Genomic DNA, 7,732 nt, shown 5'->3' with positions numbered 1-7,732 from the left:
GCATCACAGCTCAGAGCTCAAGTGATTTTCTTGCTTCCCAAGTAGATGGGACTACAGGAGCCCACCACAACACCTGACTTTTTTTTTTTTTTTTTTAGAGACAAAGTTTCATTTTGTTACCCTTAGTAGAGTGCTGTGGCATCACAGCTCACAGCAACCTCCAACTCCTGGGCTTAGGTGATTCTCTTGCCTCAGCCTCCAGAGTAGCTGGAACTATAGGTGCCTGCCACAATGCCTGGCTATTTTTATTTTTTTGTTGCAATTTGGTTGGGGCCCGGTTTGAACTCGCCACCCTCAGTATATGGAGCCAGTGGCACTGAGCCACAGGTGCCACCCAACACCCAGCTATTTTTTGGTTGCAGCCATCATTGTTGTTTGGTGGACCTGGACTGGATTCGAACCTGCCAGCTCAGGTGTAAGTGGCTGGTGCCTTAGCCACTTGAGCCACAGGCGGCGAGCCAAGTAAGTCCTATTTCTAAACTAAAGTTTACTCATTCCACATTGAAACAAGTCCTCACATTTGTTAAGAAATGGATGCCTAGGAATAGCCCACGAGTTACAATGTAACTTTTACAAAGTCTTCTGTGGGATGGGTGCTGGGTTTATTATTATTGATTATTATTATTATTAATATTAAATTTGGACTGCTATGATAGCAGTCATTTAGCCCATCCTATAGATGCCTCTCCGTTGATGTCAGCAAAGCCAGGAAAGTGTTGCATGTGCTCATACTCAGAATTCCTGCACGTGGTCTGGGGTGTGTACATGTCACTAGAGTTTCTGTACCTTGCAGAATGCACAGACGGGCTTGTGTAGCAGGTGTTGGCTGAGGTCACCTCTGGCCATCGGGGAGAGACTAGGGTAAGACGCAGTCTGGGAGTGCTGCTCATCAAACAAGTTCCATCAGGGAAGTGGGGCTATTGAAAGGGTACTACTGTACAGAGCTCCCACGGTAGGGGGCGCAGTGGAGGGCCTTGTCATGAGGAGGAGGGGTGCTGGCTTGGCGTGGCGTGTGGATGCTGGTTGCCATAGCTCCCCGTAGTTGTAGCTTCCCATGTATCCATGTTCCTCTCTGTGGGGATAAACTGGTATCCTGTGTGTGACAGAGGAAGAAGGCACGTGAGTGTTCCTCATACAGGGAAGCTACTGGGAGTTCTCTGCTGGGGACCCAGCAGCTGTCATCTCTGTGTAAGTTAGAGACATGTGTATGACTGCATTGCACCTGTAGTGCTGAGGCCAGTGCACTCAGGGGACGGGTTGCTAACAGGGGAGGGGGGAGGAGCACTTCCACAGATGTGGCAGATTCTGCAGGAGAAAAAGATGGCACCAGTGATGGAGTTGGTGGGGTGGCGTCTGTCAAGATGATCTCTTCTCAGCTTTCAGGGCTGCCTTCTCCCTTCACAGCTCACGTGGGCTCATTGGCCCGCACCTGACAGTGCAGAGATTCCCGTAGGTAGAGCACACCGTCATCAAGCATCAAGTGAATTAAATGAAAAGACCCAATGCTGGGGATCCTGTGCAAGGTCAGGTCCCGGATCACCCTGTGCGGAAACAGGACCACATCAAGAGGAAGTGCTGGGCCACTTTCTTCAGGGGCCCTTGTCTCTTGGCAGCCACCTTCACAACCCAGTGGTCCACCATGGTGTCCAGTCACTCGGTGAAAGACTGGACAGGAGACTGCTCCTCCGAGAGATGGGGACACTCCTGATACAACTGGATGGTCCACGTTCCTCCTGTCCTCCAGCGCCCAGAACCTGATGTCTGCGCTGTGGATCACTGTTCCAGATGTCTGGCAAAGATGATTAGTGATGTTTGTCATCTCAGAATTTGGGAAGATCGTCTTGATTTTCAAACTTGATGTCTGGCAAGTTTGCTGGGAAGTCGTGGAAAGCCCCTTTTAGGCATTCATCCCGCTGTCTGGCAAACTTGCGAATCACCTGAGTTAAGCTGTCAGGTAAAGCCTGCATCGCGGTAGGCATCAGCGCCCCCAGAGGTAGCTTTGCAGAGCATGGAGTCGCACACGCAGACGATGGTCACGTCTTGGAGGAGTCCAGCACCGGCAGCATGTGGGGTGGCATTCCTTGCTAAAAGCGCAGAAGAAAACTTTGCACCTCATCAAAGCTGCTCTTATTACAGTGCCCAGCATTCTCTGACAGTGGGTTCTGTTCATCAGAATAGATGTAGAGGCCTTCTCCTCCGGCGGCCTGGCTGGCAGATTTAGATCTTTGACACTAGGAAACTGGCAGGATTGTTCCAAGTTTGGACTGGGGTGAATACGCCAGTGTCTGTTTGCTCACTTCTTTCTTGCCCGTCTTGCTCACTCAGGCAGCTCCTTTCCTGGAATAATCACATCAGAACACTGGGAGCTCTTTTTCACAGCAATGCCACAGTAATGGTACTTAGACTGTCTTCGGGTCCCTAGTCTTCTGGTGGTTAACCGAGGAAACTGCTGCCTTGTGATGGGGGCAGGGAGAGACTCCCGAGTGAAAACTGCTGCAGGGACCAGTGCTGGAGTAGAAACACCTGAACTGGAATTGCCACGTCGGGGGAGGCACAGTGTAGGCAAATCTGAGAGTTAAAATAACTCCAGGAGGACCAATCATAGGATGGCCTGCATAACATCAAGAGGTTTACCTCCCTAACTCTTTGATTTTAATCTAGTGAGACCTATGTTGTACTTTCAACTTCATCGTGAAATAAAAATTGAGCATTGTTTTAAGCCACCAAGTTTGTGGTTACTTATTACAACAGCTAAAGAAAACTAATACATTGAGCCAGCATTATTTATTGAAAAGATCATCTTTTATCCATCCTTCTGCAGCTCCACTTTTGTCATAATTTTGTGTCCATTATGTATTGTCTGTTTCTGCATTTTTCAGCCTGTTCCAGTAGCCTTTACGTCTATTTTTGTGCCAGTGTAACGCTCTTTAACCTCCGTAGCTTTATAATACGACTTAATACTCAGTAGAGCAAATTCTGTGGCATTCTCCTTTAACAGTAATTTGACTATCCTTATTCCCAAGTAAATTACATAGTTAGCTTGTCTATTGCAACAATGATAAAAGTAATTTATTGGATTTTGATTGGGATGGAATTGACTCCATGGATCAGTTCTGGAAGGTGACATTTTTACTATACTGATCTATGATATAGTGATATATATATGAAGATCTATTTGTGGCATATTCTTTCATTTACTTGAAGTCCCTTAATTATGCTGATAGTTTCCTACGCTGAAGCCATGCACATCTGGTGTTAGATATCCTTAAGTGTTTAATCTTATTAAATTGTATGGTAAATGACATATTTTACAGTTTTCCTTTTTGAAAAATATAGAATTGATTTTTTGTATATTAATTTTTCATATAGTATCTTTGTTAATGCACTTGCCAATTCTAAACTTTTATCTTTACATTCTTTTGAAATATAATCATGTGATCTATTAAATACTATTTTTGAAACACTAAAGATAACTTTTATGACTACATTTTTATGTCTCAGGGTATTAGGATAACTATTTTTGAAACAATAAAGAAAACTTTTATGACTACATTTTTATGTCTCAGGGTATTAGGATAACAGTTGGTAATGTGGAACTATTCAGACTTTTTATAATATTACAGAGTCTATCAATAAACAAAAGTTTTCGGCCATACTTTAAATCAATACATATGAAACTGATATTATTTAAATGGTGACATTGCTTTCATTATAAATATACCTAGAACTCAAAATTAGTAGGTCAGCAATTCAAAATTATTTTTTTATCAGCGTAGCAAAGGGTGAGGCTAAATTTACTTTACATCTCATCATTAAAAGACGGATAGCAAAATATCAGCACAAAATTTAGGAAGGGTATTTTACTTACTTTTTGCAGCTTACTTTAGTCAAAGCCCCTTATTACTTCACTGTATTAATCTTTTAACCAGCCCCTTCTTTTAAGCTTTTATCATGTTTCATCATATTGCTAGAATGGTCTCCTTTTTACCTTTTTAAAGAGAATTGATTTTGAGAAGTTTTAGGTTCACAGAAAAATTGAGCAGAAAGCACAGAGTTCCCACATAACTGCTACTTCACCCTCAGATAGCCAGGAAGAGCCAATGTTATAGTTCACATCTGAATATGATCTCCTGGAAGAGAGATCTCCTTGCTTGGAGAAGGTCAATCATTCTGGTAAGGTCCTCAACTGACTGGATAAACCCAACCCATTTTATAGAGGGTAATCTGCTTTATTCAAAGTCTACTGATTTAAATGTTGCTCTCATCCAAAAATACCCTCACAGAAACATCCACAATAACATTTAACCAAATATTTAAGCACTGTGGCCCAGCATGGTTGATATAAAATTTTAACTATCACAAGTCCACCTCCTGTCCCTTTGGTACTCACACCTATCCCCTTAAACCACAATTACTCCCCAAATACACAATAGTAAGGTCATAGTTCTATCATGATACAACTATTGTACTTATAACTAAAAATATACTTATCTTTTCCCCTTAAAGCATAAAAGTATCAAATACCAAAGAGGATACAAGGTTTTTGGTCAATACATGTATTTATTCTTGATATTCTGTAACCTAAATGGTGTGAAGTAAAATTAATAAGAAGTAAATTCCCTGACATAAAGTCAACATGTTTTATATATAAGGGGATAAGATATTTGCTTTGTACATACACACACACACAGAGACTTATTCACACTGGTCACACAGGTGTACACACAGTTGTAACTGTTTCTTCTTCCACCACCTTGGCGTCAGCAAGCACCTTAGCTGACTGTGATTCTTTACCTAGTGGGGTGACACAAAACTTCATACCTGAAGGATTTAATCTTATTTGATTGTATTGTAAATAGCATATTTAATTTTTTCTGGTTTTTTTTTTTTTTGCTATTGTATGGAATTGATTTCTGTATACTGACTTTCAAATGCACTTTTTAACTCTAAAAATTTTTCGTATGTTCTTATGAAATTTTTAGGTACACAGCCATATGATCTGTGAATAATTACAGTTTTAATTCTTCTTTTCCTGTCCTTATAACTTTTTGTTTTATTTTCTTGCTTTGTTGCATGAGCTAGGACCTCTAATAGCGTGCTGAATAAAAGTGGGGAAAGCAAGTACTTGGCTTGTGCTTTACACACAAGAAAAACTTTTACTATTTTCTTATGAAGTATGATGGTTGGTGTACATTTTTCTTAGGACTCCTTTTGATTAGATTTGAAAATTCTTCATCTATTCCTATTTTGCTAGGAGTTTTTAAAATTATACTTTTTATTTTTATATAACTGTAATTAACACACAGTTTTGATAATTAACACAGAGTGATTCTAGGTATTCTTTACTCACTTTTCTCCAGTGGCAACACATCTTGCAAAATGATAGTACAGTATCACAATCAGGACCTTGACATTACAATGCAACAATCTTATTCAGATTCCTCCTGTTTCACTTGTACCTGTTTGTGTGTGTATGTATTTAATTCTAACAACTTTATCTAGTGTGTAGATCCCTGTATTCACCACCACAATCAGGGTGCAGAACAGCTCCACCCTTGTAAGAATCTCTCATGGTTCCCTTTTCATGAACACACTTTCTTTCCTCCTATCCTCCCCTGGTCTTCTCTATTATCCCTAATCCCCAGTAGACACTAGTCTGCTGTCCACTTCTAAAATGTTAATCTCTAAAAAAAAATAGAAAATTAAATAAATTTAATCATGTAGTATGTAGAAAGAATTAGCTTTTATACTCAGTATAATTCCCTGGACTTTAAGTTGTTTTATATATAAATAGTTCATTCCTTTTATTGCTAGGTAGTATTCCATAGTATGGCTGTACCACATGTGGTTTAATCACTCACCCATTGATGGACAGCTGCGTTGTTTTCCGTATTTAGTTATGAATAAAGCTATTATGAACACACATAGATAAGTTTTTGTGTAAACATAAGTTATCATTTTTCTGGGATAAGTGTCTATGAGTGCAATTGCTGGGTCATATGGGAGTTTTATGCTTAGTTTTGTAAAAAGTACCAAACTATTTTTCCCAGTGTGGCTATACTGAAGAGTTTATTTTTTGTCATAAATGAAAGTCGAAGTTGATGACATACCTTTTTCTTCTTCTATTTATCTTCATCTCTTTCTTTTTTTTCTTTTTTTTTTTCTTCTTCCATTTCTTATATCGTCCTTTTGCAGTTTTGATATCAGGGTTAATCTGTCTCATAAGATGAATTGGAATGTTTTTCTTCCTTTTTATATTATGTTTATGAGTTTGTGTGATGCTGGCTGGTTTCCTTCCTTCCTTTTCTTTCTTTCCTTTTTTCCTTTTCCATCTTACTCCATTGCCCCAGACATCATAGCTCACTGCAAACTCAAACTCCTGGGGCACGCAAACTTCCTGCTTCAGCTACCAAAATAAAGTAGCCGGGACTACAGGTGAGTGCACCATACCTGGCTAATTTTTTCTATTTTTAGTAAAGTCTTGCTCTTGCTCAGGCTGCCTCAAACTCCTGAGCTCAAGCGATCCTCCCATCTTAGTTTCCCAAAGTACTATAAGTATGAGCCAATGTGCCTGGCCAATTTCTTAACTACTTGCTAACATTAATTACTGAAGCCTATTGGATCTAGAGAATTTTGTGGAAAGGTTTTTAATTTTTGATGCATTATGGAACTATACATATTTATTTCTTTTTTTTGAGACAGAGTTTCACTTTGTCAACCTTGGTAGAGTGCCATGGCATCATCCCTCACAGCAACCTCAAACTCTTGGGCTCAAATGATCCTCTTGCCTCAGCCTCCTAAGTAGCTGGGACTATAGGCGCCGGCCACAACACCTGATCACTTTTAGAGATGGGGTCTCACTCTTGCTCAAGCTGGTCTTGAACTCCTGAGGTCAAGCAATCCATCTGCCTTGGCGTCCCAGAGAGCTAGGATGATAGGAGTGAGCCACTGCGCCAGCCACCACACATATTTTTTAAGTACTCACAATTTCATATTATTATCTTTATTATCTGTAGAGTCTGTTTTAATACAATCTTTTTCATTCCTTTTATTATTTACATGTCACTCTTACTCAGGATTTTCTTTTTCCCAAAGAACCAACTATTGGCTTTGTTGATATTTCCTATTAGATGTTTTTAACAATTTCATTAATTTCTGTACAAATTATGATCTCTTTCCTTCCACTTTCTTTAGAATTAAGTTTCTATTAATGACTGGAAATGAATGCTTAGACCATTGGTTTTTCAGCCTATTTTTGGTTCCTAGTATTTGCCTCTAAATCTGGCCATATTGCTGTCTGTTTTCTGTTTCTCCCATCTGTCTTTGTTCCTCTATTCTTTCTTATGAATTAATTGAATTTTTTGTTTGGTATTCTATCTTAATTAATGTATTATTAGCTGTACCTCTTTGTAATTTTAAGAGGTTGTTCTAGCAACTACAATATTAAGCCTTCAATTATCACAGTCTACTTAGAGTTGGTATTATAATACTTTATGAATACTGTAATTAAGAACATAACAGAAGTGTAACCCAGTAGGCCTCCTTTCATCCTTTGGCCTGTCATTCTGACACACTTTATATTTATGTATATGCTATAAAACCAATAACATATGCTATTATTTTTGCTTTAAGCCTCTGGTTATTTTTCTTTAAAAAATGAAAAGAAAAAAATTATCTTCTGTAGTCGGAAAATAACAAATTCTTTTAGCTTTTACTCTTCTAAAAATGTCTT

At 39.1% G+C, this 7,732-nt stretch overlaps 1 pseudogene; it reads right to left on the bottom strand.

Annotated features, from left to right (window-relative positions):
* Window positions 1-659: 659 nt before the first annotated feature.
* Window positions 660-4,819, bottom strand: LOC100957804 (annotated as a pseudogene).
* Between the last annotated feature and the right edge of the window lie 2,913 nt (window positions 4,820-7,732).

The sequence above is a fragment of the Otolemur garnettii genome, unplaced genomic scaffold (assembly GCF_000181295.1).
Source record: "Otolemur garnettii isolate 467f Iridium unplaced genomic scaffold, OtoGar3 scaffold00009, whole genome shotgun sequence".
Classification (NCBI taxonomy): Eukaryota; Metazoa; Chordata; class Mammalia; order Primates; family Galagidae; genus Otolemur; species Otolemur garnettii.
Note: the sequence above shows the minus strand (reverse complement) of the source record. Positions and strands in the feature narration are given on the sequence as shown.